Source organism: Vicugna pacos, chromosome 32, assembly GCF_048564905.1.
Source record: "Vicugna pacos chromosome 32, VicPac4, whole genome shotgun sequence".
Classification (NCBI taxonomy): Eukaryota; Metazoa; Chordata; class Mammalia; order Artiodactyla; family Camelidae; genus Vicugna; species Vicugna pacos.
Genome location: NC_133018.1, coordinates 22,138,494 through 22,165,512, shown reverse-complemented (window position 1 = coordinate 22,165,512; position 27,019 = coordinate 22,138,494). Strand labels below are relative to the sequence as shown.

At 50.0% G+C, this 27,019-nt stretch overlaps 2 long non-coding RNA genes across 3 annotated transcripts; one reads left to right on the top strand and one right to left on the bottom strand.

Moving 5' to 3' along the window:
- Positions 1 to 1,305: 1,305 nt before the first annotated feature.
- Positions 1,306 to 25,797, bottom strand: LOC140691027 (uncharacterized). Of its 2 annotated transcripts, XR_012066481.1 has the most exons (3): positions 25,179 to 25,797; positions 5,599 to 5,958; positions 1,306 to 1,699 (listed from the first exon to the last, which is right to left on the bottom strand). It is a non-coding gene; the product is annotated as an uncharacterized lncRNA (long non-coding RNA). The 2 variants fall into 2 exon arrangements; XR_012066482.1 differs by lacking the exon at positions 5,599 to 5,958.
- Position 25,798: 1 nt separating this feature from the next.
- On the top strand, positions 25,799 to 26,723 carry LOC140691028 (uncharacterized). The gene is made up of 2 exons (XR_012066483.1): positions 25,799 to 25,975; positions 26,182 to 26,723. It is a non-coding gene; the product is annotated as an uncharacterized lncRNA (long non-coding RNA).
- Positions 26,724 to 27,019: the final 296 nt, after the last annotated feature.

The window sequence follows — 27,019 nt, the reverse complement described above, 5'->3', positions numbered from 1 at the left end:
CGCCGCCTCTGGAGGAGAGCAGCTGTCGTGAGGACCCTGGTGAACGAGCGTTAACGGCAGAGGACTGAGAACTGTCCAGGGCCCAGCGAGTCTGCCTGTAAGCTGCGTTGGATCACTGTAACCCTGTCCGACCCTCTGACCGCAACCTCCTAAGACTCCTTGAGCCAGAACCATCCAGGAAGACACCACTTGTGGACTCCTGACTCACAGAAGTTGTGAGATGATGTTTGTTGCTTCCAGCTGCTAAGTTCAGGCATTATTTCTGTTCACACCACAATAAATAATACAGTGAGAGACCTGCTTGGAGCAACTGTTCTAGGCTTTATTTCTGTGATTTATAATTTACATGGGGCAGAAGGTTGACTTCCATATCATCAGGGGAGAAAAAATGCCACCCTCTGTATGGAAGAGACACTGCATCCTGACCTCGGTCAGTGGCTCACAGCTCGGGCCTGGCAGCCAGGGTGTCTGAGAAGCTCGCTTAAAGTGTACGCTTGTGTGTGATTCAGATTCACTTCACTGGACTTCAGGTGGGACCCAAGAATGTGCACGTTAAACACATTTCTCCAGATGACGGATTCAGCCAGTTGGCTTGGGAGACCCTCGACTGACAGCAACGCGTTCATTGATCAGGTAAAATTAAACTTTACGATTTCGTCCAAAAGTTTCCTTGGCATGTGATAACTGTAATGTATCTTCAACTCTGCAGTGAGAGAGAGACCCCCTCATTCTCAGTAAAGAGAGACTTACTTCTTTCATATTAGCGGGCACTCTTGTATTGACTTAATTTATAACCATATATATATAATGTGCATAGATATATGCTTAGATACTTGAGAGATCACTTGGCATGATTAATTAAAGAAGAAATAAGAGGCTAGAGGAGGGGAAAAGAGAATATTTAAGAAGATGAAAAAAGCCAAGAAGAGGAGGACAAGGAAGAGATTCAGCTAGTTCCTGGCATATGACTCTAGAATCACGAGCATTAAATGCTGTTGTAAATACCGCTTAACAAAGCGACCCGGACGTTACTGGGCGGTCATTCTGCACGGCCACCGGGCAAGGGAGCAACAACGTAAGCGTCCTGAGGTTAAACACACGGGCGCTGATCACTCGGGATGAAACTTCCAGCCGAAACAGTCAAACGCACATTCCAGATGTGCTTTATTTCAGGTAACTGAAAGGGTGGGAAGCCGCGTGAGAAAGGAGATTCTAGGCTAATAAAGATGGTGCTGTCACATGTATATATGAAAATTTTGAACACATTGCTTTAGGAAATAAAAGAAGGAAAACAATGTTTCTAACTTCCTCTGCAATGCCTGATTTTAATTCGGTTTAAGTAAGTTAGGAAGTATTACAAGTAGGCTGTTGAATTTTTCATTCACATGCCTGCAAGTTACTTTTTTTTCCCCCTTCTCGTTGGGGAAATATCCACACATCTAGCAATATTTCCTGTGAGGCTGTCAGTTAGCGCAGACTTGAGGACTCCATTGGAAAACGAGCTGCTCAGTTGGCAGGACGTGTGTTGATGCTGAAGATCCCATTGGACGGTTAAGAGGCGACGGCAATGCAGAACATTTCTGCTACTGAGCAAACTGTAACTCTCCCCCAGCAAAGCAGCAGCCACGAAGCGGGCTCAGGAAGAGACCGACATTTAACGGCTTTGCATAGTACGGTGACCGGAGTTAACGGTGGACATCTAGCAAGAAAATCGACAGATCAGAGCACTGCCACAGAGGAACAGCAAGTAATTCCACCTGTGTCCAGAGGAACACCAGTGAGCCTTGGAACTCAGAACGAGCAAGGACCAAGATCAACTGTTGAGGTTGCTGAGGATTACGGACACCAAAAATGTAACTCATGTAACAGCAGAGTGAGAGACAGCCTTGCAAGGAATTAAAATCACCACCGTTTCAGATAATCGAAATATTTCAGGGTAAGCTTTTGGCATTTTCTTCTACGTGTTTGTGTCTACGTCCTTTCTCTCTCCCCTCCTAACCTTACTGAGAAACAGAGTATGCATCACACACGGAAATACTTACCTCGGGGCCGCTGGTCTCTGCGAGGGAGGCTTTGAGACCCCGATGCTGCAGCTGATGGGAAAGCAGGTTCAGTGACCAGTTCACAGAAAGTGACGTGATAGTTGTTAAGAGGATGGGCTTTGGGGTTGATGGGCAACTGGATTGCAAGAATCAGCTGAGTTTATCAAGCTGAACAAGAAAAACCCTAAGAGTTAAGAGAGAGCCTACAAAACTGAAGTAGCATTTTGGACCTTTCTGATGACTCAGAACCGGCACCGTGATGAGCGGCAGTGACCGTGAGTGAGCAGAAGAGCTCCTGGGTGTCTGACCACCTTGCACTTAACACCCACACGGCGACTAGACCTGGCCGGCGGAATCCCCGGCTTGACTTCCCCAAGCCCCCAAACCTCTGTCCGCCTGAATTTCATTTGCTGTTCCCTGTATTAAGTGAAACACGCTGGGAAGGGTGTTTTGAAGCGGCGGCATCGCTCCCGACAAGTCTTGACAAGGAATACATTGGTTCTACTTTCAAGCATGCAGACTGTATCGTGGTTTCGTCAACCTTTGGAAGATTTTTGTTCCAACATTTTATCCTTCCTAGTCGGACGGAAAGACAGCACTGGCTTCCACAGTATAAAACTTCAGCTGTAGAGATTCGCTTGTCTGCGTCCCTGTTGAAGCAGACATTTCTGACCAAGGAAAGTCCGTGCTAAAGAAGGCATTCATATTTTATGTGCACTGTAATCAAAGGCGGTGCATTAACTTTAACTAGTGTGTTTCCATAATGGATGTTGGATGGCAGGCCCCCGCAACTTGATTAAAGGGCAAAGTGTGTAAAAGGTCATTTTAGGAATGAAAAAAGAAGGCAGTCTTGCGTTTGAGAAATACACCATAAGAGACATATTCAGTGGGTTAAACTACCGCAGAAGGAAGATGTGTTGATTCTGAGTTAATAATGACGGTGATTTTTTTTTTTTTTTACTTCTCTCTGGTTCGTCTTTAAGGAGATTCTATTACTCATTTAGCTGGCAAAGATGAAAAGAATTATGGAGCGAGCTAAGCACAGTCATTTCAGAGTGAATGGAGAATTCCTCCTGCGGATGCGAGTCTTTGCTCTTTTTAAAACAGGCACTTGTAAGAGATGTAAGTGACAAGCTCATTATAGTTATGATATTTTTTCCTGAATCTACTCTTGGGCTCCCTTTGTATTATTATCATTTTTTTTTTACAATCTTTCAGTGGAAAGGGAGACAAATCCATAGACTTTGAAGGACTCTATTTTTTTTTCTTTTGCTTATGATAAGAGGAAATTTACACTATTCAGGTTCTGAAACTACTATCAAATACAAGAATACACTGTAACACAATTAAAATTTTTTTTTGTCCTGATCATAGAATGAAAGGATATGTGGATAAACCTGAAATAAGAAAATGATTTCATATATATATGTATATATACACACATATATATACAGACATATATGTATATATATGAATGTGTGCATACATGTATGCGTGCATATATAATTATATATACACATATGTATATGTACATTCACATGCATATGCATACATACATACATACACATAGAAATAACAAATAGAAAAGTCTACTCTTTGGTATTTATTTGTTAGAGAAATACCGCTTCCCATGGCAATATGTATCATGCACAATTTCACATATTGCTAAAAAATCAAGACGACCTCTCACTTTTGAATTTATCTATCTTATTTCGGGGCGAGAAGGACAGTTGAGGGCAACTGACTAGAAAATATAATTGCCCAGATGTTAATAGGGTTCTTAAATATTACAGACTTTTTATTTGAAAATAATAGTGGCTTAGAACAACATGTATTTTCCTGGGGTTACTCCCCCTGGACTGGGTTAGAAGGGACGTGCTGGTCTCTGCTCTGCTTGGCACCAGCCAGGCCATCTGAGACCCGGGATGGAGTCATCTGAAGGCTTAGCCCACATCACATCCGAGGCTGACGAGGCCACCCCCTCGGACCTCCCTGGGCCTTCCCACGTGGGCTGGGTTCCACGTGTGAGCGTCCCAGGGTGACCAAGCCGAGGTGACACTGCCCTGTCGATGCTTACTCGGAATTCCCGCAGCCCAGCTTCTGGCACATTCTGTGATCGAGACAGTCACCAAAGACCACTCCATTCCAAAATCCACATTCTGGGGAGAGCACGTCGTGGCCATTTTTGGAAGATTCGTTCTCTCACGCTAATCATACCCAGATTGTCAGGGTCAACATTATCCCATCAGCACAAACACTGAGTGTTTGACCAGCGTCGTGCAATGTGTCCGTCACGGTGGTCGCGAAAGGGAGACCACCTTCCCCGTGTGTCACAGGAGAAGGGCGTGGCATGACACCACCACCCAGAGAGAGCGCTGACAACGATGCCAGAAAGGTGGTCTTACTCACGCTGGGACTGAAGAGGAGAAATTGCAGCCTTTAGGGCACCCTGTATGCAGGGTTAGATTTATTCTGCCTTTATTTATTTAAGAAAAGTCCACTGAATTCCTGTCCTGACCCAGCCTAGGGGTTTGTGTCCCTAATTTCCTTGAGGGCTTTCTCTTGACTCAACCAACGAACCTCCTGGACAGAGAAAAATAACGCATCTCCTCACACTGTGACCAGGTCTAGACTCAGCGTCTAACGTGTGAAAACAACCGTCATTCCCCCCCACCCCCCGGGTAATGCAGTCGGCCGGTCTAGCAGGTGAAGAAGCTCAGATCCTCTTAGAGGGTCACATTTCCCCATCCCACGTATCTCTGTGCCCTGAATTCCAAGGATGTGAAATTGTGAGCTTGTCTCGTGTGGTCACAGGACGCTGCAGGATGCACGAACGGGGAGTCCTCACTGCCTCTCTCCTGAGGCTGCAGGGCGAGGGGACCGTGTGTATCAGCACGCACTTTTAAAATTTCTGTTTTCCAGAATTATGATTACGGGGGAGGGGGGCATGTGTGAAGGGATGGGGAGGGATAAACTGGGAGTTCAGGATTTGCAGACACACACTACTGTATACAAAATAGATAAACAGCAAGGTCCTACTGCAGAGCACAGGGAACTGTATTCAATACCTCGTAGTGACCTATAATGAAAAAGAATGTGGAAAAATATATACATATATAATATATATAAATGAATCACTATGCTGTGCACCAGAAATTAATGAAACATTGTGAAAAAAATTTTGTTTTCTGTTGAATTGACATCTGGAGTCTTGCTGATTAAGGAGACTCCCCGCTCTCAGGGTTAGCCGATTTCTAGGATGGCAAAGGACTTCCCATCTTTCATTTGTAAACCAGCTAATGCAGAGCCCACCCCCCACCCCCTCCTCCACTGAGCTCTTAGACTCTGAGCCACCGCCCGCCTGCCTTGATCACCACGGGGCCAGGGACCAGACAACCAGGGGTGGCCCCTATGCCCCGAGCCCACTGACATTGTTCCTACCAGCCAGTCCCAAGCCTGCTGCCCTGTTGTTGCCTGCTCCTTCCCACGGACACGGGAGTGAAGGCTCTAGCCCACATTCACACCTTGCGAGATATTCTTGTGATCGTCTACTCACTTTATATAAGAGGGGAAAAATAGAGCCGCAGAGCTCTGGGCATGTGACTCCGCATCATGCTGCCTGGTCCTGAGGTTCGGGGTTTTCCATCCACCTTTGACTCTGTAGGTCAGAGTTCCGGCTGTGCTGTGTGAATGTGTTTTTCACCAGCCCTGCTGTCAAAACCGCTGTCCAGTTTGCTCTCAGCCTCCATCCAGATTTCAGAAGAGAGGTGATCTTGGAGACAAGGCTCACAGGAAGAAACTTCAAAAGCAGCAAATGGCTCTTGAGTCTTCCGCTGGCCCGGCAGGGAACCCCCGAGTCTTGATTTAATAGCTCCATTTTGCATCGGCTAAAACCTCAACCAGGTACACACGATGACTAAGGATTTCAAAACAGAGTTGTTGGTTAGTGTAATTTACCCACCCACCTAACTATGTTCATATTAGCAAAAAAAAAAAAGTTTCAAAGAATTTCCATTAGGGAGCATGCAACATAATAAACTCACAACTTTATTTTCCATTCATAGAGAAAATAAATTAAAATACTGAGTGCCAGTTGCGCGACCAGGATTAAGACACATTTCTCTGTATGAGCCACTGGGGGATAAACTGGTTCCTGGAAGATACAATAAATCCGGACTGGTCTCTGAACTCCAGGAAGAATATGAATGCATTTCTCTAGAAACCTGGTCTCTGAAATTCTATAAGAAAATGACTTTCGCTTCACCCGCCAGCCAGAAAATTAGAGGTGTCAAAACCGTCTTTATTTCTGCAACAATTTACAATGACCACATTCAGTTACTCTAACTGGTAGCTCACTTCGTCAAGTGTTGGTTCAGTTCAAACCAGATGCATCCTGAGCGCTGATGAAACAGGAATATAATTAGTCTAAGGTGCATGCCTGTTGGGTTCTTTTCTAGAAAAGTTTCTTAGGAGTGGAATTTCTTTTTTTTTTCACATTAAAAAAAAATGAAGTATAGCCAGTTTACAATGTTGGAAATCTCCAGCTTTGTTTAAAAAAAAATATTTTGAAAGTCTCCTGCACAGAGCGGCCGGAGGTCACATCAGATGAGGGGCGTTCACGTGCAGCTGTGGCAAATCCAGCACAGGGTCACTGCCAGGCCCTGGAGTCTCCACAGCGTCAAGAAGATAAGGGACTCGTGAGGTATCAGAGTTAAAATACACACACACACACACACACACACACACACACACACACACAAGTGGAGGGGAGCCAGCTGGTAAACCCCGCCCCCTGCAGCCATCTCCCCAGGGCAGCCTCTGGGCAGGTTGCAAACTGGCTGCCCTGAGGACTTGCCTGGAGCATGTTCTGTTCCATTTCTTGGTCGTTCACAGGAGCCTTCAGTGCAAGCAAAGAAAGCTTGGATCCTGCATTAGCAATTTTACAATCTGACCGAGCATCTCTCCCGGGCAAGCCATCCAAGGGACATGGAATTGAGCACAGAATTTGGAAGTATCCGGAACTGGGAAGGGAGCTTGACTTTTCTCAGCAAAACTCTGTGCGTACTGACTGGTGAAAGCTCTCAACTGCTAGCAGCACATTTGGTTTCAGACATCACTATGTGGACTGAAGCCAGAGGGAAGACAAAACAAACAAAACAAAACGAATCGGTCAGCCCTCTCCAGAACCGCCAGCCTCAGAGACCTCTGATTCAAATAATGCTTCACCTGCACCGTCACTTAGTCACTCAACAAACGGACATGGGTTAAGTGCAGAAGGTGTGGCAGGTGGACGTGGGCCACAGGAGGAGAGAAGGGGAGTTCATCTGTGTTATGTGCATCTGCTGGGGAATGTTCTGGGATGGAGAGGGCAATGCAGGGGGCTGACATCACCAAAAATGGAGACAGGCATGGGAGTGAGGAGGTCGGGGTGCTGACAACCCAATCTCACTTTGCGGGGTCAGGGAGGGTCTGTCAGACAGCGTTTTGCTTGTTTTTCAGCGGAGGGTGGGGCGATGCAGAAGGAGGAGGCGATTTACACGGAAGCCCCTGAATATGAAGGGGGGAGCGTCTCTGTCGCTGGGGAGCCACACAAGACACAGTGGGGCGAGGGCAGGAAGATCAGCCTGGAGAGCGGCCCCCGCCCCTTCTCCCTTCACCCCCACGCAGCTCAGAACGGGGGTTCGAACACCTGCTCTGTTCAGTTCTCTCTCTCAGTTAAAATCGCCCAGTTACATACGTTACTCATACGACTCTGAGAAAGCACCCCCGGCTCGGGAAAGAGTCTGAACAGAATCCCAGAGCGGGTGCCCCCTGCTGGGAGCGGGTGCCGCTGTCCAAGGAACTCCATCCGGCCGAGCCGAGGCCCCCTTGGCCAGCTGACATCTGTGAGTGACCCTTCCCTCTTTCAAAATCCAGGCGAAGAGCCAAGGCTCTGGTCTTGCCCTCTTTTTTTGTTTGTTTGTTTAATTGGAGTACAGTTGATTTATTGCCTTTTTTTTAATTGAAGTCTAGTCAGTTTACAATGTTGCGTCAGTCTCTGGTGCACAGCGTAGCAGTTCAGTCATACGTGCACGTGCATATATTTGTCTTCCTATTCTTTTTCATTATAGGTTATTACCAGATATTGAATAGAGTTCCCTGTGCTGCATAGTAGAACCTTGTTTTACACATATTTTATATGTAGCAGTTAGTATCTGCAAATCCTGAACTTCCAATTTATCCCTTCCCACCTCACCCACCATGTAACCATAAGTTTGTTTTTAAGGTCTGTGAGTCTGTCTCTGTTTTGTAAATGAGTTCATTTGTGTCTTTTTTTTTTTGGATTCCACACATAAGTGATATCATATGGTATTTTTCTTTCTCTTTCTGGCTTGCTTCACTTAGAATGATGATCTCCAGGTCCATCCATGTTGCTGCAAATTGTTGCCTTCTTTCTTTTTTGGCGGGGAGGACTTGGCTTTCATATTTATTAGGTTTCTTTCGTTTTTTTTTTTTTAATGGAGGCACTGGGGATTGAACCCAGGTCCTTGTGCATCCTAAGTAGGTGCTTTATCTCTGAGCTACAACCTCCCCCCGTTGCCTTCTCTCTAACCCACAGTCATTACATGCATTTTCCCCCCACGCTCATCCTCCCTTACAGATTAGTTGCTCAAGAAGAAAAGTGAGCTCATTTGCCACAAAAGGAGTCGGGCTGGAAGCTGCCCTCCCCTCCCCTCCCCTCTTGGGCGGCCCCGCCGGCCCTGGGTGGGGGCACTGAGCGCGCGGTACCCCGCAGCCCCCGTGACAGTGACCGTCTGGGGGTCTCGGCTGCGGGGGCTTCTGAGAGGCGATTAGGAAAGAGTCCCCGTTCCCGGCTGCCACATTCAGATGTTTCATCTCAGTTACACGGAGCTCAGGAAAATAAAAGGTCGTTTCCGTCCAGTTCTCTGGTCTCCCCGCGCTTTGGCGAGTTCCCGCCAGGACAGGGTCACGACCCAGGTCAGTGCACAACGTCCAGGGACGCGGAGGTGGCTCAAGTTCTTTCTCTGCAGATCTGCCCCCACCCCACCTCAACCGTGGCTCAGAGGCTCACCTTCCTCAGTAGAACTTTTATATCCAAGCCAAGAAAAGAAATTAAGCTGTTTCGTAGATATTTGATTGTATTTTTCTCTCTCTAAAACAAAACAAGAACAAATGAAGCATTTTGGACGCATGGGTTCCACTCCCTGCAAGAGCGCCTCATCCCGGGACAGCCCTGTCTCTCCATCACCTTCTAGAAACATGCCCGGGGCTTCCCGCCCGTGGCTCCTTCTCTTTCTTCCTGTCTCAGCACGGACGTGATGTCTTTAGGGAGGACCCTTCTCTGCGCCCCCTGGCACCATTGTTCCCTAACACACACTCTGTGTCTGTCCTGTCCAGGGCCCATCCTCGCTGTAAATCTTTGCAACCACCATCTGTTTTATCCACCCTCCTCCTGAGAGACCCGGTGTTCTTTACCTCTGTAGCCCCAAGGTTGAATAAGCATCAGGCACCAAAGAGCCTTCACAAGTATCAGCTGAACTCGTGAATGAATAAATAAACTCAAAGTTAGATATTAAACATACCTACCAATTTCCACGACCCCTCCCAAGAGATGTATCATCGGCCACCGCTTCCACCAGCTGCCTCACCCCTCTCTATTTCCCGGTAACTTATTGTTCTACTCTTTCTCACTACTGTTCCCAGTTCCCAAATCCTTGGCTTCTCTGTGTGCAAAACAGTTTATTTTCTTGTTTGCTTATCTCTTTTTACTGCACACCTTTAGGTCTTCCACCTAAAATGATAAATTAAGAAGTTTCAACATTTTTTCCCCTAATAGTTGTTCAGTTAGAAAAAAACGTTTCACTATGATCAGAAGAAGGAAAAAAATCCCAGATCAAAAAGAACGATGGGGTGCCTCCACTGTCTTCTGTCTTTCTGGTACACTGACAAAGTCAAGTTTACCTCATGACCTCAAATGGCTGCTAGTGCTCCAGTCATCACATCCACATTCTAGACAGCAAGAAAAGGTGGGAGGCAGGAGAACCAGATGGGTTTCACCTCTCACTTGCATCAGCTCCGTTTAGGGAGCATTTTCGGAACTGTCACACGTAACATTTCTATTATTCAGCACTTAATATTGGGGCACATTTAATTACAAGAGAGGTTGGGCATAGTGTAACCTTGCGTATGACTGAATTTTTGATTCTAAAGGAGAACGAGAGAATGGATATCTGGTAGGCAGCATTCTCCACCTTCTCCTCTCTTTTTCCTGCACATCAAAGGGCTTTCTTGCCCTGGGATCTCGGCTGGTATCTGACAATGACACGCACCGCACCGGCAGGGGGTCAGAGGGAGGGAGAAGGGCAAAGGCAAAGTACAATTTCCCCAGCAAGGGCTGCTTCCTTTCCTGGAGTCCCGGGTCCTGCCCGGTGGCCTCTCAGCACAGCCCTGCCCATCACTCTGCTCCCGTCCCTCCCCTCTGCGTGCCAGAGGTGGCCCTGTCCCACTGTTACTAATCCCCCGCGTTTCCCTGCACGACACTGTTCAGGCGAGTCTATTAAGTTCTCCCAGCTCATCCCACGCTATGCATGTCACCTACGTCCCCTCGGACCCTGAACGACACAGCAACAGCTTTTAGCCCTGATGTTCTGAGGGGGCTGCCCTCCGCACACAGCCGCGTGTGAGGCACTGCACCTTCTGCGCAGAAATGAGCCGACGCCAGCACTGTTAGTGACACAGAAATCGCAGGTCAGCCACTGAATGCAGCTGACAAAGCAGGGGCCCCAGTAGTGCCACGAACAACGTGCCTGCAGCAGGCGGGAATCTCGGACCACGCAGTCCAGTGCTCAGAACACATGTTTATATTGTATAGGTGACTATGTGACTGTTTCACAGCCCTGTTGTGCTGAGCGGAGCGTGGGGACCCTGATCTCATGTGATGCAAGGTGGGACAGCTCCGTCCGTTCAGCTCTGCCCCGTCTTCACTACCACACCTTGTCTTTGGAAGGCTGTTGCTGCGTAAGAGGTGGAGACTCCGCCTCCTTGAGGGTGTAGTGTCGGCAAAGATGGCCTGGAATCTTTTGCTCGGGAGATTTGTCTCTTCTTCGATTGATACACTTATTTATTATGAATATCTGGAGTTCAGGATGATGGTTTGCCTGGAACCCCAGTGCTCTGGTGGATCTAAGAAAAGTCACCGACTTCCAGTTTCTCCCAGGTGTGCCTTGTTCTAAGTACAAGACTGACCACCAAGTGCTTGACGTGCTGGAGCTGAAGCTAGAAATCCCCTCCCAGTATTTTTTGAAAGAAGATCTTAAAATCCGAATTTGTTTTAACCTGAGGTTGATTCTAAGGAGCTGCTACCGTCCCCTGGAAGGAACCCCAGGCCCTTATGCGCAGAGCATGGGTCAGAGATATCACCATCAGAAAAGCATCAGGAGTGACCGGTGGTGGCAGGACGCCCCCTTCCACAGTCACCAGGGAGCTCCGCTCCCACCGAGTGGGGCCAGATGAAGCCGCCAGAATCACACCTTTCCGGGGGTGGCTTCCCCGGCGCTCCTGGGGTTACGGTCGGAACTGTGAAGTAGGTCGGATCTGTTCTGTCATCTAAAAGCTCCTCGCTAGAACGGTTGGCCTGCTCCCAGCCATAGGCAATTGGAAACCCTGACTCAGACTCACTTAAACAGGAAGGAAATTGCTTCCTCTCACATGAGAGATCGAGATCTGGGGAAGGTTACTGCGAGCTTTGATCCAGCAGCTAAACAAGGTCATGACTGACCAAGGTTCTTCCTGCCCCCCTGCTCTGCTTCTGTAACCACCCTAATTCCTCTGGTCCTTGCAAGAGGGCTTCTAACGGTAGAACCATACGTTTTTTTTTTTTTTCTCTATCACACCTGTGTGTACAGATACATAGATGTGCCCAGAAACTCGCCCAGCCACACTCGGTGAATCTTGGCTCCATTCTGTGTGAGTCAACTTAGGCGATGTCACCTGGCCAGTAAGAGCTGCTAAGGGAATGACAAGCCTTAGGCAAGGAGGGAGCTGAGTCTTGAGCGGGGGCTGGAGTCAGCTCGTAAGCTGTGCTGTGTGGGAGAGGGGAAGGCATGTTAATGGCATCAGAGCCATGCGAACAGGGGCTCAGAGCTGGAGGGCAGCGTCCACTCCAGATGCAATGCCCTGTCCGCAGAAGGTGCGCAGTGGATGAAGGATGCAGGATTGGCCCGGCCTCTCCTCTCACTCTGCAGCATCCCCTCCCCTTCCACGTGCATCCTCCTGCCCTGGGCTGCAGGCTCGGCCGTCCATCATTCAGGACCGACAGCCAACTCACATTCCCCCGAGGGTTGTCACTGAAGTGATCTCACCGCCCCATCAAGCTGGAGGAAGGCACATTTCAGTGCAGGAGGGGAGGTGGGACGTGGACGGGTCCCCGGCAGTGCTGCAAACACACCCAGGGCACGACCCTCTGCTCAAACCCCTGTGCCTCGTTGTCTGGGATAAAGGAATTAACGTGCTTCTGGGATGATGATGATGATGGTCTGTCCTGACTCTGAGACACATTCCAGCCGCACATACCGACCTGACTGTATTTTAGAAGCGTCTGAGTTCTGATGATCGCATAAGCACAGCTTTCTGGGACCCGTGGGCCACCCACAGCAGTGGGGACAGTGCACAGCCTAGTTCATCAGCCCCCAGGACGACGACAAACCAGCAACAAGCCAGAAACCGACGAGCAAAGCTGACATCCTTCCCCAGGAACGCGCTCTCACGCTGATCGTGCATATGTGTGTGCGCGCGCGTCTGTGTGCGCAAGAAGACACGGGCTTTGATCGTCTATTGAGAACTGTCACAGTTTACCCCCTTGTACGCGCTTTGGACACAAGTTCAGTCTGTAGCAACCATACCTTTTAAATACCAGTGTTCATGCAAGAGCTCACACTCATGGTCCAGTGGCCAACTATTATTAACACATTACTGAAGCCAGTAGAAAAATCACTTTATGTTATGTGTCTTCATCATTTGAAAGCAGTATCTCCTCCCCCCCCACCCCTTTTGAACACGGGGAAAAATGGCTCAGAGGTGTTCCTTTTACAATGTGTCACTGTTGTGCGCCATTTATTTGAAATATCTGTTCCCATCACTAGAGCTTTCCTGGAGTGCTTCTGCGTCCACCTCAAATATTTGCGGCGTTCGGGCTTGAGATGACTGACGTCCGTTTGCTTTTAATTTCCTCGGGTAATGTTTCAGATGGCACCGTGCATCGTTATGAAGGGTTTAGAGTTAAATTACATAGAGGTACCATGTTGCTTCTGATTGCCTGCATTTGATGAGGTTATGAAAACGGCAGAAATATAAATTGCCATAGCAACAAAAGCATGCATTTCACGGCTTGTTCCATAACCTCGTGCCCGAAGAAAAGCGTACAGCTCTTGGCGGCTCAGGCAGGCTGCAACGTGACCGCTTAGCTGCTGAGCCGCGCGGGGTCCAGGAACCCGTCAAAGCTGACGGGTGTCGGGCCCCTGGAACCGTCGGGCTGACTCGCCTGGCCGTTTCTTTTTAACTTTCCATTCATCGGAACGCCCGAGAGCGTGCGTGAGGAAACACGCCTGCCTGCACACCCACGTGCCTCCCCAGAACGGGCGCTTCCTGAGAGCGGATGCTCTGGTCCGGAAAAGGCACCACCTTAAAAAAGCGTGTCTTGTTCCATTTGTGAATGTCTCCTTCTCTCCGCACGAAGCAACGGCATCTCTGCCTCCAGAGTAACACGCGTGTATCAAGGGGAGGGGGAGGAAAACTTGGGAAAAGGAAAAAAACAGTGGATAGAAATATTACCAGCCCCGTAAGTGAAACATATACCTGGATCTAGTCAAGCCACCAGTGCGTCATGGGTCATCTTGCCTTTGATCGTCTGAGCATGTCATTGGCTTGCTGCTGCCTCTGATGGTACCCCAGAGATAAAAATTACAGGGAGGCACCAGGGTCCTCGTGTGGCATTTCATAAGCCACGTGGCGTGACGGCTGTCAAGAAAGGAAGTGTGTCTTCGGTGTCCTGTGAGGCGGCAGAGAAGCTTGGGGACGGACAGGTTTGATTCTGATTCTTTTCTTCTGGCTCTGGAGAGCGTTCCTAGAGTCACCTCTGACTTTGTTCTCTCCACTGGTGACCCTGGATGAGAGTCATGTTACAAAACAGCAGGTGAAGAGGGAATACGTCTGCCCCAGAAACTATATTGTATCAGCATTTAAACTAAATGAATCTCATATTCTGGTACCTGAGAACCGGACAGGTGAATACTCACAATGTTAGAGGCTCAGGGCCCCAAAATAGGTAAGCTGTCTTAAATCTTGGGGGGTAGGGGGTGGGTAATTAGGTTAATTTATTTATTTACTTACTTAATGGAGGTGCTGGGGATGGAACCCAGGACCCCGTGCACGCTAAGCAGACACTCTGTCGCTGAGCTGTACCCTCCCCTCAAGCTGTCTTCAGTCTTAATGGCAGGATTTTTAAAAACTCAAGAAAGATAACCACAGTCTTCATAATCTTTAGAAGAAAAATTATAAAATTACATACTTCCACAAAGGTGAGATAGAGCCGAAGCCAGGCAAGCGACCCCACGCAGCGACTCTGTACCCCTAACAGGGGAGAGGTTTTTTTGGCTTTAAAAGATCTCTCTCTCCCTTTTTTTTCCCCAACCCTTGTGAATCTACCAAGACCCTGCGGCAAGAACTGGGTTGTCTTCTTGGCAGGAAAGGTTTTCCACTTGGCCTTTGAAGTTTCATCTCTCAGAGTTACTTTTTTTTCTCTCCTTTAATATCTACTTGCATGAATTGCATCACAGTCGAGCAGAATCAGAAATCAGGATTGACCAGCAACAGGCGCTCACTGTGAGGCCGAGGAAGGTGGGGTAGCGGTTAAGAACACAGACGCCGGCGTGAGACACGGGCTTAATTCCCTCATCGGTAAATTTGAGACGACTGTAATAGTCATGGTCATAATTAAGCTGAGTGGCCAATGCGAAGCGGTTGGCGCCGTTCCTGGAACTTAATCAGCACTCCGTAAACGGTAGCTATTTTGTCTTCACCATCCCCGTCACCCAGAAAGGACGCTATTACAGACAACAGAACCAGCCACGCTGGCAGTGCCAAGCTTCTAGCTCAGCGGGGCGCTCTTTGGGGCCCAAGTACAATGAGCATCTCAAAGGAGATCCTTACACGTGAACTCGGCTTCCGGAGCCAGTGGCCCTCTGTGCCAGCCTGATGCGTCGTTCTGCCCAGCTACCAGCCCGACGCCAGCCCGAGTTCCCTGCGGTCTCTTTAACGCACCTGCTCGTGGTGTGCAGGAGGCTGTCTCAGCGTCAGGCTTTTTCTCCTGTTCACGGCGTGGCTCACGCTCGCCGCTGTGCCATCGGGGCTCCTATTTTATTTGAACTGCGCCCTCGACGCCCTTCTCCCTGTTGTTGCCCCGGGATGCTTGGACAAGACACTGAGCAGAGTTCTGCAAGGAAAAGGAAGGCGCCTGCATCCAGAGGGAACCTGATTTGACAAGCCAAGGGTTAGCCAGGTCCAGAAGGTGGGACAGCAGGTGCTGTTTTTGTTAGATCAGCGCCCATGCCCCACCCCCCCAGCAAGGGGGCAGTGACTTCCCAGGAAGCCGCCTCTTCTCTACTTTGAGTCTTTGTTGGGTGTTAGAAAGGGTCCCGGACCTCGTGGCCGTGAGGCCAAAGTTCTGCCAATCAGCGCATCCTCTGGCCCTGCCCAGAACGAGTGGTCCTGGGGTAGCCACGTGACCCAAGGCGGACCAACGAGACTCAACCCGGGGTTTCACCTGAGTGGCCGTGGGGGGAAGACTCATGGGTACGTCGGATGCCGGCATCTCTCTTAAGTTACGCCCAGCAGTCTCTCTAATGCACCTGCTCCCAGTATATGTGACACTGCCTTAGTTTTAATTGTCTGGGACCAAGGGCACTTCTAGACCCTGCTCGAAATCGCGCAGGTCCCGATCATTTTTATGGGTGCTCGGCATACTCATTGCTCCTACTGAGCAATGTTTTCGCCCAACACTTCGCATTATTCATCAGGGCCAAAGAAAAAACGCTGTTTTCATTAAGTGACTGTTCTTCTAGGTGCTGCTTGGCACGCATTAACACGTGGGTGGGTTTTAGCTTTGAAACTCGTAGGTGCTAACAAGGGATGACCTAGTTAGGCGAGCCATTTCCCTCCACGGATGGAAAGCTGCTCCGGAACAATACGCACAGAGCAGCACACAAGCTGCCAGAAGTGAGATCATTCTTAGGAGAGATGCTGGGATGTGAAGATGTCCAAACCCTTTGTGGTAAGGAAGAGGGTTTTTTTTCCAGGGTATTTGAATACTAGCCAGTGAAAGCAGTCAGCTTTCAGATAAAACGCATGGTGGAATGTGTCCTGCTGCCACAATGACCTCCAGAATCAAGCTGTCACGGGGTTGTTCAATGAGGAGGGGGCCATTCAGAGCCCCATGTCCACACTAACGAAAGTGCGAGAGACTGCAGAGCACAGGAGGCTCAGCGCGCTTCGGGTAGATGGCTTCGCACGTGGAGCCGTCTCCGGTGGGACTGAATCTTGGCTTTCCATCTGTTTTTTTTACTGTGACCTTCGGTGAAGCACTTTGCCATTCTGTGCCTTAGTTCCTCATCTGTAAAATGGGGCCATAATGAAACCTACCTCAAGGGGCTCTTGTGAGGATTCGGTGAGCTGCTCCTATGAAGTGCTTGGAGCAGTGGGCAGGTACGTAGGTGCTGACTGTCGCCGTCCTCGCCCTGCGCTGAGTAGCTGCTGACTTGCCTGTATCCCCCGCCAGCGGAAGCCTCTCAGCTCAGCAGGTGTCTCGGGTTTACAGCTGCGTCCATGGCACCCGGGATGCCGTGGCCCAGAACTGATCCTCAACAAATGTCGGTTAAATTCGTGAATTTTAGCACCTTGAGGAAGATAACCCTTGCAGTTGGATCGGACAGTTTGTCTCAGAAAGACGATGAGCTGTACTTAGAAGATTCCTGAACCTCCCACGTGATCTTGGCCGAGTTACGTCCCTCCCAGGACGTATTTTCCTCATCTGTGTCGGATTCTCTCGAGGATTCTTGCAGATAAATTAATAGGCAGGTCTCGCACGCTATCGTCTGATGGTTCTCAGTGCTGCTGCGCGTTAGAATTACCTGGCAACCTTCCGAACCATGCCGATTCCAACCGCAGCTGCCCACTGCGTGGTCCCAGCCGAACAACGTTTAGGAAAAGGCAAAGCCACAGAGAGCGTAAACAGGCCAGTGGTTTCCAGGGGACTCACGGGAGGGCGGGGGGACCAAGCGATGCTGCAGCGGTGGGTGTGGGATGTGCCGTGTGTGCGCAGACCCGCAGAGCTTGACAGCACAAGCAGCGAGCTCTAATGGAAGCCGCGGACTTCAGGTAGCAGCAATGTCTCAGCGTCAGCTCGCGCAGGACGTCAGCAGCAGGGGGCTGCGTAGCGCTGGGCGTGCTGTATGAGAACTCTCTGCCTTTTTTGCAGTTCCTCTGGAAGCGCAAAACTGCCCTCAAGTTCATCTAGTGATTAAAAAAAAAATACTGGTTTCTCTTCTCCACCACCGGAGACGGGTTTGGGGTGGAGCCCGGACGACTGTGTTTCAAAGATTCTCACCTCACTCTAATGTGCAGTGATTCTGACAACTGCTCAGCTGGAATGAAAGGTCTGCGGGGACTGATGGATGTAGCAAGAGGGTATCTGAGTGTAGGGTGACCGTCCCAGACAGTCTAAGTCTGAGCTGTGACGTGTCCTTACCTGCCGGTTGCTCTGTCTGGCGGGCGGGGTGTTATTCACGGTTGGAGGCCCCCTAACCTCCGACCCATCATTTCCCCAATTAGACTGTGAGTGTCTGCAGGGCAGCGCGCCGCCGCATCTGTTTGTCGTGGTCCCTCAGTGTCCGGCGCGGGCTCAGAGGGAACAGGTCCCAGCGCTCACCAGCTGATGGGTTTGGCAGAGTTGACTCAAGACTCAAGACTCCCTTCCAGCACTCCGGGGGGAGTGACCAGTGGCCCCACCGGCAACAGGGTTTCCTCAGGAGCTCTCCGCCCTCCTCCCCATCCAAGCTCCAAGACGTGGCTGTAATTCTCTTTAAGATTCACAAACCCCACTGAGTTCTTGTCTTTCAAATACCATTCCTTTCACATCTCCGGCGCGGCAAAGGGGAGCAACTCAGCCCCAGAGATGCGCGATTTCCCCTTATCTGATATTTCCAGAAAAGCAAACCCCTGCCTCATTTGCAGGAGGAAATTAAAAATGCATCTTCCTCAACTCAAGGGATAATCTTCGGAAGTTTGGGGGAACCTTTAATTAGAGAGGTAGGATCAGATTAAGGGATTCAGAAGACAAAATACCCACCCCTGCTTGAATGGCATCTCGCCGTGTGAAGATTGGCAGTCGCCGGGACCCGCTGGCGAAGGAGTTATCTGACCACCCTGACGTTTCTGAAACTGAACTTGGAGTGAGAGGAAGGTGACGTTCCAGAGGGTCCACCGTGGTTTCTTGCCCACTGAGACAAGTCACTATCTCTCCTGGCAAGTGCAGGGTCCGATGCTAATTTACAAACAAGCGAAAAGGCCTGGCACTCGAGAGACCTGCAGGCCTTTGAGAGACTCACATATCCCCCTAGAACCAGGAAGGTGCCCTCGCTCCCAAATGCAAATCTGTTTTCAGTTGGACCCAGACAAATACATGGGGCTCATATTTCAGCTCCAGGAATCAGGCTTGGCTTCCTCTTTGGATGGGATGAGCTAGAAACACACCCACGTGGCTGAGATGTCTTCAGCCCAGCCACAGGCAGGGCCTGGAGAGGGTAGACATCCCCGGATTCCTGGTGAGGGGAGACGTGATCTGTTCAGCGTCAGCCCCACCCCGGCAGGGGGAGCAGAAATATAAAATAAGGCATTTAAGGACACAGAGCTTGGATGCCTGCACCATTTGCAGAAATGAAAATCCAACTGTATCTGTGCTGCTCTCTGGCAGAGTGCACCCTTGGTAGAAAGAGGTTACATAAGTGGATAAATTGACGTGTACATCATAATTGTGTCAGAAGTGGAATGTTTATTTGTTCCGGGTGAAGCATGGTGTTTAACTGCCGGTCTATCAACCTGAAATTCAAACAAGGAAATCTGCGTCTAGACTTATCATTGGTTCATACGTGATGAATCTGCATTCATCCTCCTTCTGATCCACATTTGACAGAAAGGCAAGTCTGCATTTACAGACCATGTCACGGGTCATTAAAATGTCTCTCAGATCTAGGGGCAATGGCAGGGGCCCAAAAAGAGGCAAAGAAAAGTCTTAGAAAAATGGAGGGTGTTTTTTTTTCCCCCAGACTCGCTTGCCTGCACAGTAGGCTGATTAGGGCGTTCCCAAGCACCCGAGAAGGGGTAAAATGATGATAAAGCGTGTGAGCTTTAAGAATTAGGTGACGGCTCCTGGAGGCACTTGTTTTCTGTCCTCTGAACTGGCTTGCACCCAGTCCTTCTAACCACGGTTGATTTAGAGGTTCTTACACACACACACACAAACACACACACATCACCGTAGATGTGTGTGTTGTTTACAGATGCAAAATAATAGGTGCACAGTATAGAAAATTCGGAAAACTTGAAGATAAAAAGGAAATTGTGATGGGGGAGGGCAGAGCTCAGTGGGAGAGCGTGGTTTAGCATGCACGAGGTCCTGGGTTCCACCCCCAGTGCCTCCTCCAAGAATAAATAAATAAATAAACATACTTACCCCACCTCCAAAAAAAAAAAAAAAAAGGAAACTGTGCTGCCCTGTGACCTTCTCAGTCGTAAACAGGGACGTCCCGAGGGTAGGGTAGCACCCTTCCTCGGAAACCACGGCCTGGATCTGAATTCCACGTCTCCATGTCCTCATCGGGTGGTTTGAAAATTAAATGATAAATTGCCCCTGGCACCTAATAAATGCTCAGTAAGTGGTGTCTAAGGAAACACGCATCAGACGCTTGCTCGTTGGGGATCAGAGAGATATTTTAGAAACAATCAAATATCCACCAATTAAGTCATTAATCTTAGCGGCTCTGTAGTGATCCTCCCAGAAATTCCAAACAGCGAAGCCGGTCTCCATACACTCACGCCATCGGTATTAAGTGATGAAGACGCGCATGGTCAGTGAACCCACAGACTGATATCACCTATGATATTAAAAAGCACAGACCGAAACCATGTAACTTGGCATAAGTGCTTGTGTATCACATGGGCACACATGTTCTTATATACGCTTTACGCAGACAGTTTTACACATACATAAATTTTGGAAGGTTCCATGCCAGACTGATAACAGATATTCACTAAGGATAATTGTGAAGACAGTGTGAGGCCAAGGAGGGTGTGTGTGTGTGTGTGTGTGTGTGTGTGTCAGGGCGGGTAACTCGGATGCTAAGTGCCAAGGTAAGTGCCAAGGAAACGTGCCCCGCAGAGCAGAGGGAGATTACAGCGGTGATGCCGCTGGCTGGATGCTCTGAGACGCTGACTCCTGAAAACGAGATGCAAAGGAAGCCGAGACTCGAGCCTGGGCTTCTGAGGGGGGGCGTTCCGGACAGAGACCAGCCGATGCCAAGTCGTCAGCGTGACTGAGGACTTTGCACCTGAAGACGCCTTGTGCCGTTGGCCTTGGCAGGGGCACCAGGAGCCAAAAGCCAGGTGGGCAAAAGCCGGGCGGGCAAGGCTGTCCGTGCCCAGGTCCTCTCCCGCCAGGCAGCCCCGCGGCCTGGGCCGGACAGCAGGACTGGAGGCTGGCTCCAGGCTCAGGGGTCCCCCAGGACCCTGCCGAGCCCCCCCCCCCGCCCCCGGCGCAGCGCTCCCCGGTTACCACCGGCTCCCCTGACAGGTGTCACCCAAAGGCTTCTTTCCGGCCCCATGTGACCAGCTTGGCACCTCCTGCTCCTCATGCTGAATTTTCCACCACGGGGGCAGAGGGCGAGGCGGGGAGCGGCCCCACCCATGCGTTCCTTCCAGCTGTTTCTAATCCAGCTCTGGGCCACGAAGCAGCCTCCATGTCACCTGCGGGGGGGACGTGCCCCTGCCCTGGCATCCGGAGAGAAGACGGTGCCGAGACGAAGGCCAGGAGCGTCTCTCATCCCCGCGCGCTCGCTTCTGAATCAGCGTCCAGGCCCCGCCACCGGGGGTGATGAGCTGCCCCGCGCGTCCCGGCTCCGCGGAGCGCGTCCCCGGTGCGCCGGCAGCTGCCACCTGCTCCCTGCACGCGACCCACGTGCGTCTTCCCGAAGCGGCCAGACACAGGCTCTCTCCACAAATGTCACCATCTTCTCCAAGTCTGTCAGCAGCGCCAGTCAAGTCTGTGTGCTCAGCTAGGAGCTTAAAGGCTTCTGGAAACCAGACCCCTTTCCTGGAAGCCGAATTCTGCTTTGCATCCGTAGGATAAATTAAGTCCAGTGACTGTGCCCGGGGAGGGAGGGGTTGGGGGCACCCCAGATGAAGGAGGGCAGGTGAGCTGGGGCCGGGCCACGCAGGACCTCACTAACCACTCTTGGGACTCTTTTTCAAGACTTAATTTTTAAGAGAAGCTTTAAGTTCACAGGAAAATTTCAAGGAAAATATGAAGATTTCCCACATACGCACAGCCTCCCCGCTTACACCTCCCCCACCAGGCGGTACATTTGTTACAAGTGAGGACCAACACTGACACATCAGGACCATCCAGCGCCCCTGGTTCATGTTAGGGTTCACTTTTTTTTTAATTGACGTCTAGTCAGTCTACAACGTGTCAATTTCTAGTGTGCAGTGTAACAGTTCAGTCACCCGTGTACGTACGTACATTCCTTTCCATAGTCTTTTCCATTATAGGTGACTGCAAGACAGTGAATATAGTTCCCTGTGCTCTGCAGTAGAAACTCATTGTTTATCTATTTTATATTTAGTAGTTTAGTATCTGCAAGCCTCGAACACACAGTTTATCCCTAGGGTTCCCTCTTAATGTTGTTCATTCTGTGGGTTTGGACAGAATAAAGCTGCTGTCAACAGCTGTGTGCAGGTTTTTGTGCGGATGTCAAGCTTTCAGTCCCTTTGGGTAAGCAGGAAGGAGGACAGGTGGCCGGCTGCACGGCTACAGGACGTTTCGTTTTGCAGGAAACTGCCACGCAGTCTTGCACGGCGGCTGGACCCTTCTGCCTTCCCACCGTTGGTGACTGAGCGTCCCTGTTGCTCCACAGCCTCCCGGCGTCTGGCGTCAGTACTCCAGAATCTGGCCATTCGAATTCTGTGTAGAAGTATCTCGCTGTTGTTTTAATTTGCGTTTCTCTGACGACGTACAACGTGGAGCATCTTTTCATGGGCTTATTTTCCATCTGTGTATTATCTTTGCAAAGATGCCTGTTAATTTCCTTGTTCCCCTTTTAAATAGGGTGGTCTGTTTTCTTGCTGTCGAGTTTTAAGTATGTTCTGTGTATTAAAGATAACCGTCCTTCATCAGATGCGTCTTTTGCAAATATTTTCTCCAAGTCTGTGGCTTGTCTTTTCGTCCTCTTGAGAGTGTTTTCTGCAGGATGGAAATTTTTAATTTTAATGAAGTGCATCTTACTAATTCTTTCTTTCAGGGATACTTCCTTTGGGGTTGTATCTATAAAGTTGTCACAGACTGAGGGTCACCTACATCTCCTTCTAGAAAGGGATGGCCCTGCGCTTCCATCTCAGTGAATCACAGCTCCCTGCTTCTGTCATCACGTCTACCTTCAGAACATATCCTGACTCTGGAATGGTCTCACCATCTTCACCGCTGCCACCCAGGTACAGCAGCACCTTGTGTCAAGGTCCTTGCCACGCTCCCGTCCCGGGACCTCCGGGATTTCACTTTTCATCTTCTAGTGCCTCTTCTCAAACGGGAGAGCTCAAGCAATGTTTCAAATCCATTTTATTTTTTTTTCATTGAAGGGACAGTTGATTTACAATATTCCATTAATTTCAGGTGCGCAGCATAGTGATTCAGTATTTTTACAGATTACACTCCATTAAAAGTTATTTCAAGAAAATGGCTGTAATTCCTTGTGCCCCGCAATATATCCTTGTTGTGTATCTATTTTATATGTACTAGTTTGTGTCTCTTAATCCCAGACACGAGGGGAGAGGGATGGGGGATGGGGGATGTGGCTAGAGCCGTTTTTTAAAATATAAATCAGGTGATGCTGCTTTTCTGTTCAGTATCTCGCAAATGGCTTCTCATCACCCTGAGCACCAGATCCAACATCCTTTGGGTAACCTACAGGACCCTAGGTGATGTGGTCCCATCTGCCTTCTTGGACCCATTTCCCATGGCTCGTCCTCCACCCTCTGGACTCCAGCCACACCAGACACCACGCTCCTCCATTACACCTTGTTCCTGCATCCCATCCCATCCCCACCTCCACCTCTGCACCTGCCGTCTCTCTCCCTGGCACCTTCTTCCCCTGGCCCTCCCCCCAGCCCTCCTCTCTCTCTCTTTCTTAGGTCCTCCCTCCCTTCCTCTCCCCTGAGGATGCACATATTCCTTGAAGAAATGGCCGCATTGTTCTCGCTCAGAAATAAACAAAGAAACAAGAACTGCCAGCTTCCCTTCTTTCTCAGCCCCAAGGACATTATTTGGCTGAACTCCCAGACGGTAATGAAGACAGGGAGGCGTTTAAGCTTTGTAATCACTTCTCTGAGGCTGAAAGAATTGGAACATAGAGCTGGAAGTTGGCTAAATGCTCCACTGTGTTAAATAAAAATTAATAAGGAGTCTTACTGAACCCTTAGGGGGGATATGGCAAGTGGAATATTTCTGATGGTTTTAACTGGGGTTGATACAAGAGACACTAACAAGACAGGCCCAGGTCAGGCAGAATATACACGCCCTACTGTCGAGAAGCAGAGAACACACCTGAATTTAAAACCTATTCTCTATTCCCTTTTCAGTGCATGGGCTCTGAGCCCACTGCTTCTTTTGGCTGAGCCTCAGTTTCCTCATCTGTACAATGGGGCGACAATAGCGCACTCCTCGTAAGGTTGTTGCAATGGCTGAATGAGACGATGATTGCAAATGTCTTAGCACCTTGTCTGGTACATGGCAGACCTTAGGTACATAATAATAATCATTATTAGCAATAGTAATACTATTTCTATTACTACTACAACTATTATTGTTATTGACAAAGATCACATGGTAAGTAGCTACCATTTGGTATTTCCTTATTCTCAGCCTATGATTTTTTTCTGCTCTATGGCTAAAACTCAAACAAACAAACAGAAATCAGCATTCTTTGAGTCTCCAATCACGCATTTATAAACCGCCTTGTTTCACTAAGGGCAAGAATCAAGAGATAAACACAGCGAGCAGATAATAAGAACGCAAAACCGCTCCCAAGTTCTGCCCTCTGTCTGGCCGCAACCTGGATTCTCACATGCGAGGGGGCAGCGTCATTTCAGACCTGCCGATGCAGGGTCTCTAGGAAGCCCGACCCCCTCTGGGGTGTCCGCGCTGCTGTACACAAGCGGGCCAGTCCTCTGGGTTAAGGGGTGCCTCTCCTGGGTGCGTCTCTCCGGGGAGCCCCCAGTAACCGTCTGGACCCGTGCGGACAGGCCCACGGGTGCGGCGCTGACAGACACGTCTGGGGGAAATGGCTCCAGCGGACAAAAGCTACGCTGGGGCAGGGGGAGAGCGAACACCGCACCGCCGGGCACCGATGCCTGGGAAGTGCCGGGTGGAGCGTGTGTGCCTCGGCCCGACGGGGCGGACGGCTGCGCCCGCAGCGCGGCGCTTCCAGGAAACGTGCTGCAAAAGGGAAGGCAGCTCTCGCAACAACGGGACGAGGAGGACGGCGCGCTAAGCCCGTGTGCGACTCTCCCGCAGGCGGCTTCCCCCCGCGCTCGCCTCGCCGCAGCTCGAAACCTGCAGGCGGAAGACGAGCCCCGAGCCAGGGCCCGGCCCAGCAGGGCTCCTCACGGCCCCCCTCGGAGGCGCGCCCCGTCGTCGGCGTGGTTCTTCCCACGGACGTGCGTAAGGGAGCGTGTGCGCCCGGGCGGCGGTGACTTTCCCAAAGAGGTGCGCGCTTGTTCTCAGACCTGAAAACACACCCACCCCCGGGAACGCATTACCTGCGGCTTGGGTCTCCTTCCCTTCTCTCTCTCTCAGCAAAACGACACAGCAGAGGAAGCGGCAGAAAACCTCGATCATCCTGTTTAACAGGGTTACACGCGGGGGACGCGGAGGGGCTTCACCCGCCACCGCCCCTCGGTGCCTGGAAAAGATGGGACGTAATGCTCCACCAAGAGCCCACCCGGAAGCTGGCAAGGTGGCAAACTAAATGCCGCCCGGACTTCGATGCTGGGCGTCTCCCTGGCTCCTCCAGGAATTCTCAGATCGGACTCCCGCTTCAGGTTCCCGGAAGACTCTTCAAGAAGTGAACGCCCGTCTTCTGAACGCAGCCAGCACAGTAGCACTTACCGAACGTCTTTCCCCCAGTTAATGTGCCCACTGGCTGGCGGCTCCCGGGGAAGGCAAGACCTTTGGAGAGGAACTGGGACCCTGCACGGGCTGGTCTGGGTGCGGAGGGCAACAGAGCGGAAGCTCCGGAGACTCTCAGCCAAGTTCTTTGGAAGGTGTTGGGATCCTGCCTTGCTGGTGAGCTTTTGTTTTGGCTGCAGCGAAAGTGGGTGATGTTTCTAACCAGCACGTTGGAGCGGAAGGGGAGGGGGTGGGTCCTTGAAGGGCGGGACCCTGTAACTTCTAACCCACGGCCGACTCTGAGAACGGCTCCATTTGTGATGAAAGAACGTTCCTCAAGTGTGTCTGCGTTTAACCAGGTCCAGCCCCACGGCAGCAAAGGGTCCCCGTCCAGCAGATCCACAGCCTAAAATCGCTCAGCGATGACTGACAGTTCAACCTCCCAAGGGTGAGCTGAGGGAGCCTGTGGGTGAGCAGGTCTTGGTACTCGGAAAAGGGAAAGAAAACCCCTTTCATTCTGATGATGGATTTGGTCACTTACCTTCACGCCTGGAGCCATATTTGAAAAGAACAAGACGTCTTCCGTGAAACAGCAGCTGGGAAAGACTTTGCAGCCCTTTCTAGGATAAATAATTCGCTGTTACCTGATTCCAGGGTCACTCCTGAAACTGGCATGCCCGGTGGCAGGAAGGAACGATGCTCCGCGGGGAAGTGGTAATGGCGTGGACATTCATTCCCCTTCACCCTCGCGGGTTATAGGAAGAGGTGACCCCAGCGCCTTTCAGTTCATCCAGGAATCAGTCCTACACGGATATTTAAAGGAGCAACGCCCTCTATTTTCCAGATGAGGCAGACACCACAGTGTTAGCTTAACAGTGACTTATTTCTTCTATATTCTGCTTTCACTGGAAGCTGACATCTGCTTGCTCAAAACGTCTCACCCTGACAGGTGACACAGCCGCCAGCATGTCCCCGGGGCTCTCTGGGAGCCAAGAGTGTGACTAAAGGAGCGCCTGACCCAGGCCTCACGCCCACACAGGGCTTCCAGTGTGGGCACTTGTCCTGATCGCAAAGGCAGTCGTCATACCTGAGTGCAGAATCAATGTAACGTGTCAGCCTTAAACCACGACAAAATTCGTCTCTGCTTTCTTCATTTTTCAGTATACAAACAGGAATAAAATACACATGGGCCTAGATTCTTCTTGACCCCTGAGAGATCTGTTCACTTCCTCCACTCCACCCTCTCCCCCAAAGCAGACTTGACATCCTTCACATGGACTGCTGTTAAATTATTCTTCACTGGACTTATCACAAGGTTAAGGAATCAGTTGGTTATGTGACTAACTTTTTGCCTAATGCCAATGCTTGGTTTCTGATTGTAAAATCAATGGGGGGTTTATTTTAAATTTCATTTAATTATTTTATTTTATTTTACCTTATGTTATCATTTTTAAAATTTATTTCATTTTGTATTGTATTACTTTACTTAATT